Source organism: Mustela nivalis (assembly GCF_964662115.1).
Source record: "Mustela nivalis genome assembly, chromosome: 1".
NCBI lineage: Eukaryota > Metazoa > Chordata > Mammalia > Carnivora > Mustelidae > Mustela > Mustela nivalis.
Window position 1 is genome coordinate 18,326,618 of NC_139020.1, and position 23,658 is coordinate 18,350,275.

Below are 23,658 nucleotides of genomic sequence, written 5' to 3' on the forward strand. Positions count from 1 at the left end.
GATATTGAAATGGAATGGCAGAATATTTTATTTTAAAGATATTCATCCAGATGACCCAGAACAGGTTTATTTATGTATCATAGATTTTTATTTAAAAGAAAATATAGTTAAAAAATATTATGAACCCAATGTCCTCTGAGATTACACTTGTACTTCTTACTGGTCCAATATTTCAAGTTTCAGCAATTCTGATATGTGTTATTACTTTTTCGTTAATTAAACTCCATTTGACTAGTATGGAAAGGAAAGAATGGGAGAGGAAAATGCATTTTGAGGTTAGTGAGTAAAAAAATGTGAAAAGTAAAAGAGAGACAAGAAGGAGAGGGCAAAAAAAATGATAGTCTTCAAAGAAGTAGAAAAAGAGAAGAAACAAAAAAGTGAAGGAAGAGAAAAACTAGGAAAATACTTGGTAGAAAAATTTTTTGCCATAAGAAAATTTGAGAACACTGGAACTCTAGCGTATTATGCTAAGTGAAACAAGTCAGTGAAAGGAAAACGAATAGCATAGGATTTCACTCATGTGGAAAATTAAGAAACAAAGTAGATGAACATAGAGGAAGGAAAAAGAAAGGAAGATAAAGACAGAGAGGGAGACAAACCACAAGAGACTCTTAGCTCTTGGAGGAAACAGTTGCTGGAGGGGTGGGGGGTGGAGGGTAACTGGGTGATGGGCATTGAAGAGAGCACTTGATGTAATGAGCACTGAGTGTTATATGATGAATCACTGATGAATCGCTATGATAAATCACTAAATTCTACTCTTGAAACTAATAATACACTACATATTAACTAAATTGAATTTAAATAAGTTTTTTTTTTAAAGTTAAATATACTTCCCATACAACTCAGTAATCCTACTCATAGGTATTTACTCAAGAAAAATAAAAACACATGTTTTTACAAAGTTTTTTTTGAATAGCCCAACCTGGAAGGAACTCAACTGTTCATCAACAGGTAATGGATAAACAGACCATTCTATATCCATTCAATGGAATACTGCTCAGCAATAAAAAGGAATAAACTACTGGTGCTCACAACAATATCAATGAATCTCAAGTGACTTAAGTCAAGTGAAAGAAGTTAGACAAAAAAGATAACATATTTTGTGATTCCACTAAATGAAAATCTGGAAAAGGCACCCTGCAATGAAGGAACAATAAGTGAATGTCCAGTATGTGGGCTAGAAGCAGAGGAAAAGATTAAATGTAATGGGCCATGAGGGAACTTTCTGGAGTGATATCTATTTTGTCTAGATTGGAATGGTGATTACATAATGGCATAAATTTTTCATGAATCATTGATTTGCACAATGATAAGGGATAACTTTTACTGAATATAAATTATACCTCGATAAAGGTGATTAAAACTTTCAGGAAAAAATAAGAAAAGATGAGAACAGAGGAGTCAGAGAATGTGGAAGAAACAACGTGGAGCAGTTGCTGGTGGTGGAATGAGGAGGGAAAAGAGCAGTTAAGCATTTAGCACTCACTTCTTCCTAGTCTCTTGTTTTCACAAAAAGAAGAAATGGCAGGTGACCAGGAGTTATTTGCCCCAGAATGACTTAACACCTGTCCTCACTTTCTGCTTCTTCTTTCTTCTCTTCTGCCAGCTAGAGAACGCTGGCCTCTCCTCCGACTTCTCCCTCCAGGTTCCATTATTTCTTAAAGAAAGTGGAGGTGAAAGTGGATGAACCATGGGAACATGGCCCCAGTCTCAAGGCAGTGGTGGGATCCCAACTCCACTGGCTTGCACTGTGGCAGGAAGGTGACTCCACAGTGACTATGTAGCAAGCGCTCCAGTATAATAACATAGTTTGGGGGAAGCATTTGTTTAGAAATTTACCCCTCCAAGTGCCTTTCTCCCCAAAGCGAATGATTTGTGTTGTTTAGTTGAGCACAGAAACTTTGGGATATTTTATGGAGAAGAGAAACTCAAGTTGCTTAATAGACATGGAAAGACTTCAAAAAAAATTAAATGTATAAGAAACAAATACACACACACATATGTGTATGTATGCGTATATATATATCTTGGGTACTTGCTTGAGATGATATTGAAGAAACTTGTTTTTTATTAGTGCAAATAATACTCTAAAAAAGTAATGCAGCTCCTCAAGTAACTTATTTGACAGAAATTTCACATGTTCTAGAGCAGAATTTTGTTCTCAAGGTGCTTGTATGCAATTAAAAATGATTAAGCACCCCAGAAAGCTTTTTGTTCTTTTTTACCTTTATTATTTTTTATTATTATTATTATTTTTTTTGGTTAAAGGGATTATCTCTACTGGGACTTAACACTAAGGATTAAACCTAAGAAATTAAAAATATTTATTTATCAATAATTAAAAAACACATGACATGGTAATATAAATAAAATATTTTAATGAAAAATAACAATTTTCCAGAACCAATACAATTTAAGCAAGAAGAATGAATGCCTTTTTTTTTTTTTTAAAGACTCTTATGCATTTGCCACAGAGAGATCACAAGTAGACAGAGAAGCAGGCAGAGAGAGGGGGGAACCACTCCCTGCTGAGCAGAGAGCTAGGTGCAGGGCTCAATCCCAGGACCCTGAGATCATGACCTGGGCTGAAGGCAGAGGCTTAACCCACTGAGCCACACAGGAAGCCCTGAGTGAATGTCTTCTTAATACTAGCTCTGCTATGCTCATCTGGGAGGATCTTGGACGATGATCTGCTTGGTTGGGGAAGAGCTCTAAATCCAATTTTTAAACTCAGTTATAAGAAGCCATTTGCCTTCTAAACTCTTGAAGTATCTTCATTGACTCAGCTAGTTTGGGAGTTTGTAAAAAAGGCATTCTGAGTATATGACTGGCCCAGAAAACTGATTTTTTTAAAAATTTAAATCTCTCTAATAATAACAGTCTTGCACAAAAGAGAGCATGTAATACTGTTCTTCCATTTAACCCAAAGGAAATTGTACAACCAACACTGATGGTACTTTCTGAGGCCAGCTTTAAATTCATGACATTTTGGCAAGTGGAACAATATGATAGTCACTGTTCTAGAAATACATACTAAGATGGATGTCACCAAACCACCAATATTCCCACAAGTCAGAACCCTTTTTAACAAAAAAGGTTGCCATTTTCGTGTTTCAGTTGAAAGGTTCACCTTAATTGAACCAAGTCGCAAGTTTTCAAACTTAAAAAAAAAAAAAGACATCATGAAATATTTGCTGGTAAAGTGTAGCAACAGCAATCTGAATTATGACAAATAAATTAAAATTTTCTTTAAAAAACGAATTCTTCTTTTAGGAAATAGCATTGACAAAAAGACTGTTCCCATATCTAGTGGGTCCAGGAAAACCTAATCTGTCAAGAGGCTACAATCACCATAAGAAGAATTCAGAAAGATTATAATGGATTTGATATAAGCTTTTTCCAAATAGTCTGAAATATGAACACTTTTTTTCTCCAAAATAATGATACTCTGAGCTGTTTGTTACTAGGAAATGTGATTTAAAATTAGAGCAAAAGATACAATAAAAACCATCTTGACATGAAAAAGTGGCTCTATATGCATCTTACCGGCTTCTGGTTTACTTAATGACAATTATCCTTCCAATCTGTATACCATGACGTCTTTCTTATATCCCCATATCCATCCATTATGAAGACTTTTGAGTGCCAAGTCTGAGGTTCAGTGGGCCTTGTTGAGAGAAGGGATGAGCTAGTGAAGCAAATAACCGTGCCATCTTGCCCTTGCCCTAGGTTCATCTGGAGGCTCATCTGGTTCTAGGCAATCCAGAAATTTCCTATTCCAACCAGGATAAGCTATGAGAGTAAAAATGTCCACAAATGGAGTCTAGAGAAGCCTTATAACATTTTATTTATTTTAAGAATTAATTAACTAATTAAATTATTGTGTTACAATTAATAATTATTTATTTTAGAAAACCTTTGGGGACTAGGTTTCTGGGTTTAGCTTTCTTCTCTCTCAGCACAGAACCATGTGCTGGTTCATGAATACATTCTGGAATACAGAAGCAATTCAGGTTCTCTGGAAGATTTTGGGCTATGGTTGCCAGATAAAAATACAGACAAATTAATATTTCACTATAAAATGTAGATAAATTAGCATTTCTAATAAATAGTATTTTTTGGTGTAAGTACATCCCAAATATTGAAATACTTATACTAAACCTTATCTGTTGCTTATCTGAAATTCAGATTGCATTGGGTGTCCCCCTTTTTCCACCTTAAATCCAGATAACCTACTTTATACTGAGGGTGTCCAGTGATGGACTGGATCTTGCTATTGAAATAGACTATCTGGGAAAGTGATAAAATCTAGTGAGTGTAGATACTGTATTTGTGTTGTGTAAAGATACGGAAATAATAATGCATAGGGGTACTGGAAGATGATTATTGCATACTGGGATTAAATTTGACATTTCCTAAAAATTAAATCTGAGTTTTGTGCAGAGAACTACCTGAAACTTCACTCAACATTGTTATTGAAAATAGGATGACCAATTACCAATATCAAATTTTAATTGAAATATAGGAATTACCTCTATTAAAACAACTTTGGCTGAAGAAATTGAGACTTTTGCAGCTGTGTGAGGTTTAACGAGAAGAACATACATAGTATGTGCCATCAGACAATGTTTGAAACAAGGCATCAAACTCTTCATCATGCTTGTGTCTTGACTCCCACATCTATAAAGTGAGAATAATTTAAGCCTAACTGATAAAGGAATGGTATGTATTAAATTAGATAACACAGAAGACTGTATGGTCTTTTCCCTCTTAGGAATGGGAACTCTGATATTAGTTCCCATTATTAAAAACGTATTGAAGCAAATCAGTTGTTTTTCAGCCATATGGAAAATGGGACCTCTAAGTTTCTCCCTTCTTACATCCTTTCCTGCAACACCTCAGCCTGATTGACTTCGCAGTATCTTTTATCTTCAAACCCACCATAACATTATTAAAGTCTGAGCGTTTCTTGAAAGGGGTTACTGGGGGTTATCATGGCTCAGGGATTCCGTGGCAGTTGATGGTTTAGGGAAATGACTTTTTGACACCCAGGAATGTCAACGTACTCATTTAATGATGGGAAATAACTGGCACTCAATTTTATTTAATGAGAGAGCCTCAGTCTTCTTGTAAAAAAATGCTTTGTACTTTGCTGACCTCATAATTTAGCATTTCCATGATTAAGGCATACTTATTTTATATCAGTTCTATCTTCCCACTGAAATGTGATGGAAAGAGACTGTGTGTGGTTACGTGGGATAATATTTTAATAGCTATTAATATTATTTATGTATACCAAAGCTAACAAATCAGTAGATAACTGCCGTTAAAAAGATCGTTATACTCACAGATCACAAGAGAAGGGAACATTGCTCACCACAAAGGGCATGTGGGGAAGCACCAGGGTTGGTCAAGAGACTTATGGAAAGGGTACAAGAGCCCTTATTGTGGTTTCCAAGGGGAAGAATGAATGAGGCAGGGCCAGCAGGCTTAGGATTGATAAGTTTAAATAATTTTAGTGGGCTCTGGGGCATGGAGACTGCCTCGTGTTGTCTGGTACCTGCTCTCAGGGTGATTAGGGAAGGTGAGGTGTGGCTCAGAGTGTGATAAGGCCATACAGAAGCAATTGAGGGTGTGTGCTCTGGATGGGTTGTTTTTCTTTTGAGACGTGCACTCCGGGGTGAGGTGTTCACTATCTCTAGGAATTCACTAACCCTGGGAGTGGAGTCCCTGTAGGGTCAGCAATGCCCCAGATGCTAAAAGTATTAGGAGACAGGAAATAAAAGACATAGTCAGTACCTAGAGAGAAGCTGGATATTGACAGCATGGTTATATATCTTGGTTCTGCTAGATTTTAAAATGTTTTTTTAAGAGAGAGCTTATCTTTAGAGATAAATCCTTCAATTTTTACAGATGTCTGTGATTTGCTTTGAAATAATCCTGAGTTAGAGTGGGGAGTAGGTGTGGAAAATGTATTTATGCTCCATTTTGTTCTAAGAATAATAAAGGATGATTCTCTGCCATTAAATGGTTGTATAATGTTTTTAGTCAGTCACATCAACGTTATGAGTCTCATTTTCCTCACCTCTCATAGGAATGGCACTATTTCTCTCACAGAAGAATAGTCTTCTCCATTTTAGAGAAGACTAAAATAAGGATAGAATTCATATTATTAATAATGCATGGCCCTGGGGAAAATATTATGTCTTAATGTCTGATGTGCCTGTGTCTGGTTCTGAACTAATATGAACATAAACAATTCACTTCAACAAGCACCCAACTCAGAAGCAGGACTGCGGTTTTGGTCACTGATAATCTCATTATGTATTTGCACTTTTTTTTTTTTTAAAGATTTTATTTATTTATTTTGACAGACAGAGATTACAAGTAGGCAGAGAAGCAGGGAGAGAGAGAGGATGGGAAGCAGGCCCCCTGCTGAGCAGAGAGCCCAATGTGGGACTCGATCCCAGAACCCTGTGTCTGCTTTCCAAGTGGTGATGACTTTGTTTCTTTTTAACTTAAGAAGTGCAGCTGGTTCAGTTATGATATCAGCAGAATTTCAAACTCTTTGCCCTCTATTTTAACACTGGTAAATAAGCATCTTTGATTAATTACTTGTTTTCCTATGGGAAGGCGCAGATACTAATATGATAGTTGTGTTGAGGTGGAGTCGTACATAAGAAAGATTCTCTATTCCCTGAAAAGGAAACGCCATAATAGAAAAATACTTCTCTAGAAAGAAAATCAGGAGGCTTGGTGAATGCAAAGCACTTTTAGAGGATCAGCAGGGGGCACTAAGATTCCACAGCACTAAGATTCCTGCAGCATTGATAAATTATTTTTCTTTTGCCTTAACTCTGAACTGATACCATAAACTATGCTTTAAAAAAAAAACAAAAAAACAAAAAAACAAAAAAACAAAAACTTCACTACAGCTGATAGTGTATCTTTTCTTTTTAACCCTCAAAGTGTAGGTGCACTTAACACATTTTTTATCTACCAAGTTAAAAAAAAATCTGGTTAACTCATCTGCATTCTGGTTTGCTCCTCATTCAGCATTCAAATGCAATGCTTTTTTCTTCCCTTTGACAAACACGGAGTAATTAGGATTTTTCACAGACAAGTGATTACCTAATAAATGACCTACTGAAGGCAGCTCTATGAAAATGGAGCAAAAAATGTTTACTACAAGTGGTGGCCAAGAAGGAAGGAACAGGGACAAGACAAGTTCTGCATAACCAACAGTTTCTTCTGCTCTAAGAATAATGAAGGCACTTACCGGACTAGCAGATCTGCATTAAAAAATAATTATAAGCCTGACAAGACTCTTAACTATAAACACCAATTATGATTGGCTATTGTAACACTTCATTAATTCCATGGGAAGTCCAAGGGTAAGGTAATAACACTTACATTCACGTGAGACATCTGCAAGTAAGGAAAAAAAGATCAGAAAGTATGAAGTAGGGAAGGATGAAAAGAATACTGATCAATTTTCTTATGTTTTCTCTGATTCTAGCACATTTAAAGGATGAGAAAAAGTAAAAACTCGAAGTGGAATATCTTTGAAGTGTATTTTTGTGAAGTTGTAATTTTTTATAAAACAAATTGCTGCAGGATCTTTGAATAAAATATTGGATAAGGCCACATATTTTCCCCTGTATCCTTTTTTGTAAACCCTTGTAAACTACTTAAAAATATAGCCTTTGCTTTGGGCCATACTGGTCATGGCTTTAAGTAACTTGTAGATTCGTGGTGAATGACCTAAGGTCATAGAATTTTAGAGTTCACGGGAACTTTATCAATTATCTGAGCCAATCCTTTGATTTTATAAATGAGGACTCTACCGGTGGAGAAAGACCACTCAGAAAGTTTTATAACGTGAAGTTACGACTCACCACTGAAATGGTGACATTGAATAGGTAGTAAAGTTCCAGGTCTCTTGACTCTAATGCAGTCTCTGCCATGTTGCCTTTCTGTTACATGTGTGTCACAAATATGTAACAGTTCTCTCTCTATAAAATAGTTACATATGTAATATGTACAACTTACATATTTATTCTATAACACATATGTGTATACGCACATTATACACATGAATAATATTATATAGATACACACTATGTAAGTGATATATATAGATACAGATGTACAATTTCATTTTTAACAATTCTGATAACAACATGATCCCTAAGGAAAACAGGTGAGGCTCGACTCCACTTGCATTTGGTAATTTCCCTGGACTTTGTTAGTAGAGGATGCTTTAGCCTAAGTCACAAGAGTGAATATCCGGGACCATTAAGGAGTGTCCAAAGAAATGAGCATATCACTTATTGTTTTCCCTATTGGTACAATTGAGGTTCTGTTCCAGAGAAATCCTAGGAAGAATGGGGAAGACTTCCAGCAGGAGAGAGATGCTTTTCACTAAGACTGAGACTAGTGAAAGACGAACACTTCAGCTCTACACTTAAAGCATGGAACCTCTCTACCAGCAGCATAATTTGGAGTTGGGTGTCTTGTTTGTACTTGGCTGGTTCAGTCCATCCCCTCCCCTTTCTCTTCAGTATAATTAAATCAATTTTATTAGGCAGGGTCTGTGATGGCTCAGTGTGACTGTGTTAGCTGCCAGTGCAAATGGTTTGTGCATTACATTTCATGCTGGTTCTCTTTCTATTAACAGAAATGGAATTTTTGGGCTTCATTACAAGATTAAACTCCTGATAGAATTAAAGATTGTTGATCCTTTCTAGCTAGCAATTTTTCTCCTGGGGACCACTACCATTGAAAAGAGCTCCAAACCTCACTTACTCCAGGGATGCATTTTTCTCTGCTCACAGGGAAAAAGCATCATGGAACATCTCTGAATTTGGTGGAAGAGATAGACAATGTGCAAATGAAAGAACCTTACAGGATAGAGTATATAACCACCTCAAAATACCCAAGAGCAACACAATATTAACTGTGACTCTGGGGACATGGATAGTTAAGATTTCTCATGAAATGTTAAAAGATGACTTCTAACTTTGTAAACAGTGATTGGTTTTTCCTTTTGGGAATTGAAGATGCAAGCAAACTCTCTTCATGGTGGCGTAGGTATTGGTTTTCTTTTATCTTGTAGCAAAAAAAAAAAAAAAAAAATTCTTTCAGAAACACTAAAGGATCAGGGTGCCTGGGTAGCTCAGTGGCTTAAGTGTCTATCTTTGGGTCAGGTCATGATCCCAGGGTTCTGGGATTGAGTCCCACATCCAGCTCCCTGCTCAGCAGGGATTTTGCTTCTCCGTCTCTGCTGCTCCCACTGCTTGTGCTCTCTCTCAGATAAATAAAATCTTTTTTTTTTTTTTTTAATAAAAGAAACACTAAAGCATTTCTTGTTTGTTCATTTTTGCCACATGTCTTGGGTGTCAGTACATTTTTGTCATGGCTTATCAAAGGATTCAGGAGTCCATGGCTAACAGATATAGACCCTAATAAAAGCAAAAGTGCCAACTATTCATTTATCAGACAGGTTTGACTGAAATACTATATTTATTTTGACATATTCTTTACAGTGGATTAAAGATGGTAGTTGGATCTGAGAAAATGCTTCAAATGCTCATGCATGAAAACATGTTTGAAGAAGTGTATTATTTAATGCAACTTGTTAAGTGTAAGATTGGTAATATCAATCAAGACTGTTAATTCAAACATTTTGCTTTTAATGAATTTTTTTTTTTCTCAAAGAGCTAAAATGTGGGTCTATGAATCTCTGTCATATTGAGGGAATCTCAGTTGAATCTCTCTGGTCTCCTTCCTCTCCCTCTCATCTTACTTCTGTCAAAGTGTAAACTAATACATTAGAAAGGGAAGATTGATTGATACGTGGTATGTATATTCACTTTCATATCACCCCATGTGTGGGGTTGGAGTGGCCAAGCAATTTGGCTGAAGTCACAAGGTAGTGAGTTGCAGAAGTAAAATTTGAATTCAGGTCTATCTGATGTCAGAATCCATGCTGTATTTCCCCTTTACGTTACACTTCCTTTTACGTTCAATTCAATAGAACAATAAATCCTTTAAAAGGAAAAAAGGAAGGATTTTACAAAACAGAAATTTTCCCCATTAAAAAATACCTATATATTATTTTTCTAAATACTCCCCAAGACCCATGGTCATATTCCAAACAATCACCAGAATGATATGGACTCATATCAAAGCAAGTAGCATGGAGAGGCTGTGTGTGTGTGTGTGTGTGGTTTTGAAGACACACATATAATAAATTGACAGTGTGACAACTTTTCTCCTGTTTTTGGCTTTGTTCCTTGACTGGTTTCTAGCCTGGCTTTCTCTGGTATAAGTTAGTCAACAAAATCCCTTTGGTTTTATAAGAATATGGACATTGAAAAGATGTTGTAACTGTATTAAAAATAATGGTAGAGAAATGCAATTGGTAACTGCAAAAATGTTTCTAATTCTTCACGTCTCATATAGTGGACCTTGCAGTGTGGCACTGCAGCTTCTTCCACCAAGACACGGCACCTAAGTCCCCTCTTCTTGGATCTAGGGTAGACTTTTGACTTGCTTTTGCCAAAACAACATGGCAGAATCGAACTGGGCCAGTTCTAGGCTTAAGGTTCAGAACACCTTGCAAGCTCTGTTTGCTCTCTGCCCAGCTGCTGTGAGGGCAAGCCCAGACTAGCCTGCTGGATGATGAGAGGCCAGTGACCCACTCACTCCTCATGCTCCAACCAATGTCCAGCCACACCCACTAGTCATATGAGATGTAGGTCACAGCTGACCTATGCTTACATATATAAGCCCAGATGAGAACAAATGAGCATGACCCAGGTCAGCAGAACTACCCAGCCAACCTGCAGATTCATGAACAGTAAGTGGATATGGTTCGAGGCCACTTGTTTCTGAGATTGTTTGTTACACAACCATAGCTAACTAAACGTAGCTAAGAAGACTAAAGAGCAGAGAAGCTGAGCATTGTGTAAGGGGGAAAGGGAGTATGGGCCATCTTTTGGGAAGCATAATGGGAAAGGCAGGGAGAAGAGACAGAGAATTTATACCTGGAAACTACTGACACAGTGAGTTGCAAATATAGCTCAATTAATTCGTGTGCATTGCTAATTCTGAAGATTAAGAGAGTTACAAATAAGTATGCATACTTAAAATAGCAAACAACATAATATCTAATATCCAGTAAAAAAAAGTCAACAAATATTAGCATTAGACAAAAATGTTTGGCTTTCCCGTGATTGAAAAAATTTTTTTTCACTCCTTTCATGTTATTGGAATTTAAGTGGTCTGTCCTTAAGTTTTGCTATTTCCTGCCATCGGTTATTTGAAATGGCTGAGTAAAGTAAGTCATTTTCTTTTAGTGTATAAGCTTTATGTTACTCTTCTCTTTGTAGTTGAAATGAGCAGTGGAAAATAGCCTTTCTGTGAAGTTGGTCTTTTCAAATATGCACCACTATTCCAAACAGGCGGCTAATTTTCGAGTTCATCAGATGTGTATTTATATGGTGAATGTATCTGTCACATAAACATTTTGTCAATCACCGCCTTCCTTCTGTTCTGACACAGAATGCTAGAGCACCATCTAAATGTGATGAATGTTGTGCTTGTTCCAAGTGAGAATTAATTATGGCAACGACAAGCGTGTTACCAAAGCTACCCATACTCTATGACAATACTTCGTTAGCAGAAGCAGTCATGGAAATTTCACATAAAAAAAGTCCACAGTTAATTTAGCAAACACTTTAGTTTGGACCTTAAAATTAGTTTATCCTTTGAATGAAATTTTTGCCCAAATCAATTCAGTCCTGAATCTGAGGTCTGAAACTGACCAGGATGAAGGAAATAATCATGAGTTCCGTGAAGAAATTATTTATTCTGCTTCTCTGTATCTTTTGAGACTGATTTTTCTTTTTCAGAAAATTTAATGATGTACAGATAAGTTAACATGGGAGTAATTCAAAAGGGATTTAAAGACGATTTTTCTTGCAGATGCTTTCCATGTACATTTGAACAGAAATAGTGATAAACTAACATATTTGATATGTTTGCAGTATGAAATTATAAAATACCTCATGTATCTAGATCTTTACATTTTTTATGGATTTATTTTTTTTTTAGAACTTATACACTCCTACGTTGTTGTAAAGAGGATAACATTAATTTATCAACATGACTGGATATAAATATAACAAATAGAACAAGTAGCCTGAAGATGACACATGTACAAACCGAGCAATTTAAAAATGAGTTTGGAATGACTATAGAATGTTGAATCATATCCCCAGAGGTCTCAACATAAAATGACTATTCAAGCATTGCACACGCAGCCTTGATAAGAACAGCTGAGAATCTACATCAGACTCTTTTTATAGACAGAACTGAATTGATTTAAATAAAAATGAAAAGAATAATAATAGTAATAAATAGCATATAAAAAAGATCTTATGTGTCAAGCACTTGGCCCACCTTTGTCTTGACAATTTTTCAATATTTATTCTGAATATACATAACAGATTATGGATAAACTGTCATAAATTGTCAACATTTTAACCTAAGAAAAATGGCCATTTCATGGAGTTTAATCCAACAGAAGTATGGGCAAACAAATATGAAGGTGAACAGAATCCTCTACTTTTCCCAGACTGAAAAAATGTTAGGTCTACTAGGTTAAAAGGAAGAGAAGCCAATCAAATAGAAAAAGGATAAGAAGCTAGACACAGTGAAAATAGCTTTCTTTTTTCTTTTTCTTTCTTTTTTTTTTTTTTTTAAGATTTTATTTATTTATTTGACAGACAGAGATCACAAGTAGGCAGAGAGGCAGGCAGAGAGAGGAGGAAACAGGCTCCCTGCTGAGCATAGAGCCCCATGTGGGCTCCATCCCAGGACCCTGGGATCATGACCTGAGCTGAAGGCAGAGGCTTTAACCCACTGAGTGCCCCAGGTGCCCCAGGGAGAGTATAACTTTCGGATCCTTTGGGAGAAAGAGTAGCTACAGAGTGAAGTGGGTGAGATTCAGATTCAAATTATAAAATACACTCAAGTATAAACCACAATCTACAAATAAGTCAGTATGAGGAGTCATACAGAGACAGAGAAGCCCAGCATAATGCCCTAACTATTCGGAAGAATATATATAAATAATTTACAAGTCTGTCTGATTGCCTTATACAGCATGCTCATCATCAAGGCTTTTCTTTTCTTTTTTTTTATATTGTGAATTTTAATTTAATTTTACTGTAGGGGAATAAAAAGATATTTTGTTATTTTATTATTAATTCTTTGAATAATATGAAGCATCTGAAAAGTTAATTTAACCATTTGGAAGTCAGGTGCCATTTTTTTTTTTTAATAATAAGTGATATAGTCACATATCTCTATTACTTTTTAATGAAAGGACAATGAAGGGAAGTAAAAGGAGGGCAATAAAGGGTGCCTGGGTGGCTCAGTTGGTTAAGTGGCTCAGGTCATGATCCCAGGGTCCTGGCATCAAACACCACATTGGGCTCCTTGCTCAGCAGGGACCCTGCTTCCCCGCCCCTGCCTGCTATTCCCCCTGCTAGTGCTTGCTCTCTGTCTCTGTCTCTCTCACTCTCTCTGTGTCAAATAAATAAATAAAATCTTAAAAAAGAAAAAAAGGAGGGTAATAAGCTACCATCCAAACTAGACATTATGTCTTTTATGCCTGAGCAAAATGAAGAAAAACCAACTTGCATGAGGGAAACTATTGTAAGGTGACCCAAGGAAAGTCTCCGTGTGGGCCTGGAGATCTCCTGAAGCCACCATTTCCTGGGCAATAAATAAGAGAGTAACTATTGCATATTTTTCCTAAACAAGATGGATCAAGTTCTTTGTGTTCCTTCTAAAACTGGGAGAGGAATATATACTGTCTTCTGGCTATTATTAAAATGATCTGCTTAGAAGTCATATCTGTTTGTTTTCTATTTTTAATATGGAATAGAATGAGACTTGCCCTTCCCATTCATTAGCATTCAAAGGTAGGTGAATCATCATGACTCATAACTTCTGCTTGGACTAAAGCAAGAAGAATATTAAAACCAGCTTTTCCTTTGCTGGGAATTATAGATAAAACCTTCTGCTCCTCATTCCCCTCCATCTTCAGCATGAGCAAAGCTATCTCTGCCACATAGACCAGATTTCATCTCTGACTGTATCTGCCTTCAGATGACATCCAGGAGTTGGCTCAGCAACCTATTTGTTAAATTATGTAAAAGTTGAATTGAATGCTTGCCTTCTTGTGTCCTGAAATTTTGTCTCATTCTGAAAATAGTAAGTGTAATCTGGTCTGGACGGGTAAGGTAGCCCAGTTTGACAGATCTGTGGTACATGAATTAGTTTAGGATTCTTGTCAAACACTGCAAAGAATGTGCAAATATTTTTGTGCGTATACTATATTTGTTTTCCTAAGAATGATCTGTAATATTATATCTTTAAGGACATTTGAGATATAAATAAATGAAGAAATAAATTAAGAATGACTGATAAAATGAAAATGGTAGGCCATCTACAGAAGGAATCCAGCATCATCACCAAAAAGAGACATTGAGGTATAGTAAGAACATATTTGATTGGAAAGTATCTGTAAGAACCAAACCAAACCAAGCCACAAAAATAATAATAAAAAAAACACTAAAATGTAATCTATTGCATATTCTCTACGTGAAGGAAAATTGAAAAAGTGGTCTTTCATGAAAGTGAAAAATCATCATAAATTTTCAGTGTATCTCTCTAACATTTTAGTTAGAAAGAAGACTTTGACTCCATAATTCAAAAATTGGTCTCTATGGTGGGCATTGCTTGATGATAGCAACATAAAGACCATCCATCTCATTCTCCCTTCTCTGTGTCCATACATAGAAAACAATATTTTGAGAACAATTTGTCTTACCATGTAGATATATCTTACCACAGGTAGATATATTATACTAATAGTTATGAGTATCTGTTTTCCTTGGTAGCTGAACTTCTCATTTTAAATTAATAAATCAGTATCTGGCTTATATATCCTTTGATGAATTTGGTTAGTATCAATCTGTTCTATCTCCACCGGCTTGACCTGAATCACAAGTAGAATGGTCAAGATCTAATAATTTGTGTTTGTAAAACTTACCTTAGTTTTTTTTGCTTTCCAAAGAGGGATGCAGTTATGGAACAACTGCTAACCAAAAAAGTCTTGTATTTGGTTTTTTCAAGTTTAAAATATGTGTATAGTTTCTCAATTATTAGTCAGTTCTGAGAGATTTTTGAAGGGGCCTCAGAAATTGAAGATGACTTTGTAGAGGAACTCATTGGATTATAGTTTGGAAGCCATTTTTGATGTATACTGAATTTTCTTGTAATTCAATAGAAACAGAGTTGGATTCAACAATTCAAGAAATGTAAGGTGATTTATTAGTTATCTAATGTTCTACAAAATCCTGGATATAAAAGGAGAATACTATTTCTGTTGAATGCTCTGATCTTCCAGGAAATGCTCTTTATATATAAAAAAAGAGGTTTTCAGGTTATTGGACGTTAATGACTAATGGAGTTCTATATAGGAGAATATGTGAAGTAGCAAGGGAAGAGTAGGCATGGGGTAAGTAAGCCTGATGTGGGAGAAGACAGCTAGGCATTGTGGCACTTGCATTCACCAGGAAGACTCAAGACCACGTTGTAAAGACCTTGGCATGGGATACATGTTGGTGGTGGTCAATATACCATCTAAAAATATTTTCTTATGGGAATGCTTGGGTGGTTCAATCAGTTAAGTGGCCAACTCTTGATTTTGGCTCAGGTCATGATCTTGGGATCCTGGGATCTGGCCCCACATTGGGCTCCACACTTAGCAAGGAGTCTTTTTGAGGATTCTCTCTCCCTCTCCTTCTGTCTCTGCCCTATTCTCTCTCTCCTTCTCTGTCTCTCAAATAAATATATCTTAAAAAAAAAACCTTTCTTAACAAATGGAGAGCAGATATAATAATAATCTAAAGATCTTCAAATGAGAAATAGAGAGTATATATTGGTTAATAAAACTAATAAAAATTTTATTCTACTCATGTACATGTTTTTACACCCTGATCTGATTCTTCATATATGTCAGCAATCTTATGTTACCATGAAGAAGAAAGGTTCTAAGATTAATGCCAACTTGATACCACTACAGATGAGATGAATCATTGAAAGTGTTATAATTTTTTAAATAGGAATATTTATGAAAAATTTAAGTAGCCTTTCCATTACTGTTAAACCTGTATCTCAGTCTCATAATGCATGTCTCACTGTACCTGAGAATTGGCTACTCCCAGGGGTGATTATTTTGTCTATGTGAATTCCACTAAAGATGAGGAAAAAATTGTTCTGTAACATCTTGACCTAAAAATGGACTTATTAAAGTTTCTGTGCATAAATGATCTGTCAGTTTCTCAGGGGTGTCATGGGAGAGAAATTTCCTGCATTGCATATATATAAGGAGGGTGTGTGGCTATACCGAAGTGGGAAAGTTTTTTATGCTCATGACTAGTAATTTCCTAATTACCTGCTTCATTCTGAAGTTGTGTTCCATTTCATGTTTTAGAGCCAGTGACACCAAGGTCAAAGTGGGTGGTTGGGGAATGATGATTTCCTGAATTGAACATAGGAGAAGTGAATAGAACAAGTCCTGGGGAAATCATGGGCAAGGGAATTAATGTCTCTTGGAGTAAGGTGATAAACAATGGATGATTTATATACAATTGCAAAGATTAGATGAAGCCAAATTAAGAGCAGTCCTGTTGCCCAATTTACCCCACATTCACAAGGACTCAGCCAGACACCTCAGTTTAAAGCAGAGGGTACTATTTTGAAACAAGGGCTCTGAAGAGCCCCCAGAAAAAGAGCAAAAAGATGGGAATAGATATGCCAAAAAAAGGAAAATAAATCAGATGGTTGATTAATCATTTATTTATTTGGATATTGCATGAATAGTGACTTGATATTGAACCTTTGTTTTATACACTAGAGCAGAACATTCATTCAGTCACTTCACAAATGCGTATTGGTTGTTACTATGTGATGTGGTTGCAGAGTTTGGGGTGAAAACCCCTAGAAAGCAGAGTCTAGGGACACCCTCATAATGCAATGCCTAGCACATCAGCACATGTAGTTGTGTGTTATAAGATGATGATAATCATGATGACTCTGATGACAGATGTTTAAAAATCCTCTCAAAATACAATGTTGAATAATGACACAAGAAAGAAAGTGAAAAATGAAGCAGCACATTTAGTTTTATGTTATTTTTCAGAAAAGAGAATGATTACCATTGGGGCAAGATCATGAAGTGTAAAAATACTTTGCATCATCTTGAACAATTTATTGGTACAATTTCAAATGCTGCATAACAATTCCTTTTATAATTATACAGTATTTTACTTGGTCATTTCCTCAGTGATCGTGATATAACATATATCTTGTGATATAAATCGTTACCAGTGTAAGGTTTAACTCGGCATAAATTCTCAGAAGTGAAATTTTGACTCAAAGGGCATGGTTAATTTTATGACTGTTTGGGTAGGTAGCCCATCAAACTGATTTCTAGAAATTTGCACCACTTGGAACTCAAACCAGCAGGGTAAGGGGAAGACCAACCTGGACCTAAATGAGTAAGAAGGGAAAAGAAAAGTTACACCCAGTATATACCTACTGCTCTGGACACAATCCTTTCACACATACTGCATTATTTAAATATCACAGCTACTCTGTGGAAAGTTTTGTGGTTGAAGTTAAGGCTTGAAAAAGAGCTTGAATGATGCAGAGCTTAGGAAAAGGAGAAAAAAAATGAGGAAGTGCCTTCCAGATGGCAGAAGCTCCTGGAACGTGAAGTTATGAACAAATACAGTTCTGTGGTCTTTGTGGTGACCTTGAAATAGCATCCCAACTCCCACTATGTGTTCTGAACCAATTAAAAAATAAGACGGTAATAAGGCAGCGGGGTAGAAATGTGCTCCTTCTGTGGTCAAGGGTTTTCTAAAACTAAAATCCCCAAATTAATCTTCAAAAGTAAGCCTCTCCTTTCTAACCAGCCCCACTCCACCACCACTCCACTGGCACAGGAGTTTTTAACATTTAAGGCATGGACTAAAAAAAGAAACATGTGTGTTTCCTACAGGTCAGCTCATTCACAAAGGAGGAGGGAGGAGCAAGGCTGTGGGTACCTCATTGCTCTTTCCAACCATAGCGATGGACAAATTATTCCTCACTGGGGAAAAGGGATGAGATGAGCTTGAGGAAAAGGCCAGAGTCCTCATGCTATTGTTAAAAAAAAAAAAAAAAGAAGAAGAAGAAAGAAAGAGTCCTCTAGCTACAAGGGTTTCCTCCACACCGAAGACACAATCAGCAGTGGAGAATGAGTAGTTGACCTCTGACCACAGGGCAAATTGAGCAATAGTGCAGACTGACCCCATTACGGTTTATGTTTGGAATTACTAGCAGGTTGAATGTGGATCATCATCTGAAGTACTATGCTGAAGAATCAGCTTTTCTCTTCAGAGATCTCTGGTGGTTTCTGTCTCTTTCATACTGTAATTATCTCTTTTGATGGCCCAGCTTCTTGGATTCTATACCCATGGAGAAGACGCAAGGTCTTAGGTAATGATTCTGTTTTTTTTTTTGAACTGGGTCTTCCTCTTGGTGGCATTCTGTCTCACATTATGTTCGTCCTCTGTGGTCCAAAGCAAACAAAACAAAAATTGATAATGAATAATCTCATTATGGACATCATTCAAAAAATATGACTCAGAATTATGAATAGTTAGTGGCCTTAGACAAGGTAATAAAGTTACCAATTTAATCTTTAGTGCAAGAAGGCAGCCTCTTGCACCAGATCATTACTATTTTGCTTATCACCAACCTTCTTCTCTGAGAAAAGATAATTTCATGGACAATTCTGTGTGCCCGTCACCTACAGTTCATAGATCAGAAGCACAGATGATGCCATCACATTGGGTCCCTTACTGAATCAAATGCCAGTTCTGTTTTAATTGATGACTGTAAGTGCAGTAAAATGTCAAGTCATGGTCTTTATGACCACAGAGGAGATCTGGGCTTTAGGGCCCTGCTGCAATGCAACCTTCCCCCAGGCTTTGGGTAGTCCTGAAAACAATCTGGACAATGAATTCATTAGGGGCCCCAGAACAGTCCAAATCAGTTAGCAGAGTATTTTCTTTGCCCACAGATTTAAAAATATTGTTGAGTATATTTGAGAATAGTATTTTCCCAGAAGAAAAACAGGTTTTTCTTAATACTTAATACCAGAAAAGTGACAGCATTCTTTAATGGAGTTGTTCTTCAAGGTGTCTCGTACCCTGGCGGGACAGATGCAGATGGCTCTATGGAGCCCACTAGAGTCACCCTCTTCCAGGCCAGCCGGAAGGAGGTCAAGGCTGCGCATGCGTATCCCCTTTTCGCTCAGTTCAAATGATGCCCCCCCCATGTCCTCCTTCAGTAGATGATAGGTTTGCCCGCATTTGTCACATTCCTAGTGTCATTTACATTCTCCCTGCTGTACGAGCCCTCATTCTGCTGCTTTCCCAACATTTTCTAAAGCCCATTCTTGGGCTTCAGCCTATCTGCCTAGAGATTCTTGAGCCAACAACTACCCTCCGTCACAGAACAGAAAATGGTTTATAAAATGTTGATAATTTGCTATAGAATGTAACATTTTCTTTCTCTTCCTCTCCTCCTTCTGATGAAAGAAACATTCCTTTTAATCTCAGTACACTGTTAGAGAGAATTTTGCATCTCACACAGGAAAATGGCAGAGTGTGGGTGCACCATTGTAATACGAGATTTTAAAATGTAAATTTGTGCTAAAAAAGCTCACAAAACAAACTGAGGGTTGCTGGGGGGAGGGAGGTTGGGAGAAGGGGGTGGGATTATGGACATTGGGGAGGGTATGTGCTTTGGTGAGTGCTGTGAAGTGTGTAAACCTGGTGATTCACAGACCTGTACCCCTGGGGATAAAAATATATGTTTATAAAAAAATAAAAAATAAAAAAAAAAGCTCTTAACGTTTTTTTTTTTTTTTTTTTGCATTTGTGAGAGGGGTACAGAGTTACAGAAACTATGGCTGCATGATAAAGAAACCCAATCTATACTCTTAACCTGGTCTAGGATAGCCAGAAGTCCAAAATGTTTTTAGTTAGGTTTCACATAATGTCAGGGAGATAAGACCAACCCCTGATCTTCACACCCCATCACACAAGAGAATTTGAAGGCCGTTGAGCACCGAATTTTCCCGTTGTACTGCAATTACAGGAACACCTGTGCTACCTAGCTGTGCACTGAGCCCCATGAAATGCAATGTTCCAGAGCTGTCAAAATGTCTCATTTCTTGCCTTTAATTCAGGGCCGTAATTGTAGTCGATCTGGTTATTATGTTATACTATGCTTCATTTATAAGCATACACAGAGGGGCTAATCATTTTAAATTAAATCCAGAGGGCTCTTGTAAACATTCACCCAGATCTGTGTACCTTTCTTTAAATAAGACTTATGGTATACTTGCACAAGAATAAATGGTCTTTTCTATAAGGTAAAAAAAAAAAAAATCCTTTCCTCATTAGGTTGCTTGAGCAGAACATGTTAATGAGGACTCAAATAAGTGTTTTTTGATATATTCAGCTCAAAGGTCTGAGTTATGGTGTTCAAGCTCTGCCCAAATACAAGCAGTACTGAAAGTGGACTTTATCCTCCGGCTGGGATGGGTTAGTTGCAACATCTGAACCAATTCACAAGGGACATTGGGGAAAAAAATTCTAAAGTCAGATCAAATATCTGGAAAGGATATTGTCTGATGGGTGACCTTATTTATAGGACCAATTGAAGAAGGTGTAGAGATTTTAGATTATGTATTTAATAAACTAATTTTACTGGAATGAATACAACACTTAAGAATCTAACACTGCTGGAAACTCCCTGAGAACAGCGGTATGTGTCATTTCCACATTTAATAGTAATCAAGAAGATGGTATCAGCTGATAAATATGCCAATAAAAGCAGATTCCAAAAAGATCAACGTTCCATGATACAGGTTGTACTAGGTCAAAGATTGCGCTTTGGTTGTAAAAGTTTTCAAACATGCACTTTGCCTTCCTTGTATTCTTCTGTTTAGTGTAAAATTCTACTGAGCTAGGGGTGCCTGGGTGGCTGAGTTGGTTAAGCATCTGCCTTTAGCTGGGATCATGATCTAGGGGTTCTGGGATTGAGCCCCACATCCCATTGGGCTCCCTGCTTAGCTTCCTTTCTCTCCACCGCGCCCCACTGCTTCTGTGCTCTCTTTCTCTCAAATAAATAAATAAATAAATAAAATCTAAAAAAATTTTTTTACTGGACTATGGGCCCTTTGAGGTTGAAGTTTTGGTTGCTTTCTATTCTCAGTGATCAGCAGATCATATGACACCCAGTGGGCCCTAAAATATGGGTGACATTTGATGAATTGAAATGAGATTCCCATTTGGTTATTGAATATTTTTAGTAAATTCTGACATCTACAAATCCTCTGATGCTTGAATTTTAGCATTTCATACGTTTCCAACTGAATTTTTGGAATTGGCATTTGGTCAAAACTGAGACTGTGGTACATAATCATCATTGTACAGTGTTGGCAAGTGGCCTCCTGCTTGTCTCTGTGAGGCCACGTAGTTCTGTGGCTGTGTTTATGCCTCTGTTGCTTAACTAACGGAAGGGCAGATGCTGGGTCTTTCTCACTTTTTATATTTCCTGTCTGGTACTATTTGCTTTGCAAATAGTGGATTTTTGAGCTCAATTAACTAATGTTTAACATTTTGGTAATAATAGGTACAGTCACTGGGCTAAAATGTTTATTCTGTTCACTGATGTAGCTATCAGAAATGTTATCAGAGATTTTAGAAGATGAAGCATAGAACTTTTAGAAGATGAATCGTAGTCATGCATTTTACAACTTTTATTTACTATTTTTTCATTTTTTAGGTTTAAAAATAGTTCTAACTCTTTTGTGTATAGTTTGTCGATATTGTAGAAATGCTATAAGATTCTTAGAATTGTTAGTCTATAAATTTAATAAATTACTTTGCATATATCACCATTGTATTAAAAAACCATAAGTGACTCTTAATCTCACAAAACAAACTGAGGGTTGCTGGGGGGAGGGAGGTTGGGAGAAGGGGGTGGGATTATGGACATTGGGGAGGGTATGTGCTTTGGTGAGTGCTGTGAAGTGTGTAAACCTGGTGATTCACAGACCTGTACCCTTGGGGATAAAAATATATGTTTATAAAAAAAAATTTAAAAAAAAAGTTAGAAAAAAAAAAAAAAGAGTTAGACTCTGTTGCTTAGCCTTATTAGATCTTGTGTTATTTCTCTTCTTAGGTCTAGTTCCAAATCCACTTATAAATGTGTCAATTAACACATAGACATCAGTGCCCTGTCTTTTATTTTTTTAAAGATTATTTATTTATTTGATACAGGGAGAGCGAGAGAGAGCACAAGCAGGGAGAGTGGCAGCACATGGAGAAGCAGGCTCCCCACTGAGCAAGGAACCCCATGCAGGACTCCACCCCAGGGTCTGCAATCATGACCTGAGCCCAAGACAGACACTGAGCTGACTAAACCATCCAGGGACCCCATGCCCTATATTTTAAATAAGGGGTTTTCCTGTTGCTCTACCACCAGAGAGAGTTGATACTTCATTAGAAATTGAACTTAACTTAAGGCATTGGTTTTCTCCAGTTTTTTTCCTTCTTCTTCTTCTTTTTTTTTCCTTTTTGAAGCTTGGAAGCTATTGGTGTGGTTATGATGCTAGGTCAGATTTTCTATGTAATTCCGAGGCAATGAATTGATTCATCTAGAGATGGAATCTGTGATTTTAGCCTTATTTACGCCATTTGTTGATCCACAAGTTCGACTCTCTAAATGAGTAAAAAGAAAAATTGAGCAAACGGAAATCATTTTTGCAGACATTGTGTTTACTTTAGACTTCCTAATGCTGTGGCAATTTTCAGCTTCATTCTTGGTACAAAGATCAATTTTGAAAGTGGCACCTGTATCATGACCATGTTATTATGTTCATGTGGGAGTAAAGTCTCCTTATGCTGTAACGAAAGAGGTACCCCAAATATCCTCTCATTAAAGGACATGAATTGGCAAGACATAAAAGTCAATCCATGGGATGGAGAAATGATGACAATGTTTACACATAAATTTTATGTAATTAAATAAAGTATTTGTAAAATACTTCTAAATTCAAATGAAAAGACCCTTGCCATGTCTATGGAATTAATATGTTATGTTGGATCCAGTTTTTCCATTAAGCTTGCTATCTTCTTTCTCCTCATTAGGCAAATATCATTCATGCCGTTTCTTATATTCAAGTGTATAATAAGAACAAAAATAATTCTAGAATCATCCCCGAAGCTACTTGTATTCTTGTGTATACAAAGAACTATCAGATGTGTGAAGTGGCCATGTGAGTCAAAGGCAAATGAGACTAACCCACTGTCATTTAAACCTTCAGGGGGTCCCCACCACCCTCTGGATAAGCTTCAAGCATCATGGCAGTCAACTTCCATCTCCCCAACTTGTGCCCCTCTTCTGCTTCTTGTTTTACCACCGCTTTTCCTTGGGCTTCGGCCAGGC

The 23,658-nt window shown here is 36.8% G+C and overlaps 1 long non-coding RNA gene across 1 annotated transcript; it reads right to left on the minus strand.

Annotated features, from left to right (window-relative positions):
• Positions 1–3,917: 3,917 nt before the first annotated feature.
• On the minus strand, positions 3,918–4,964 carry LOC309862624. Its single transcript, XR_014310613.1, has 3 exons — positions 4,884–4,964; positions 4,536–4,683; positions 3,918–4,036 (listed from the first exon to the last, which is right to left on the minus strand). It is a non-coding gene; the product is annotated as an uncharacterized lncRNA (long non-coding RNA).
• Between the last annotated feature and the right edge of the window lie 18,694 nt (positions 4,965–23,658).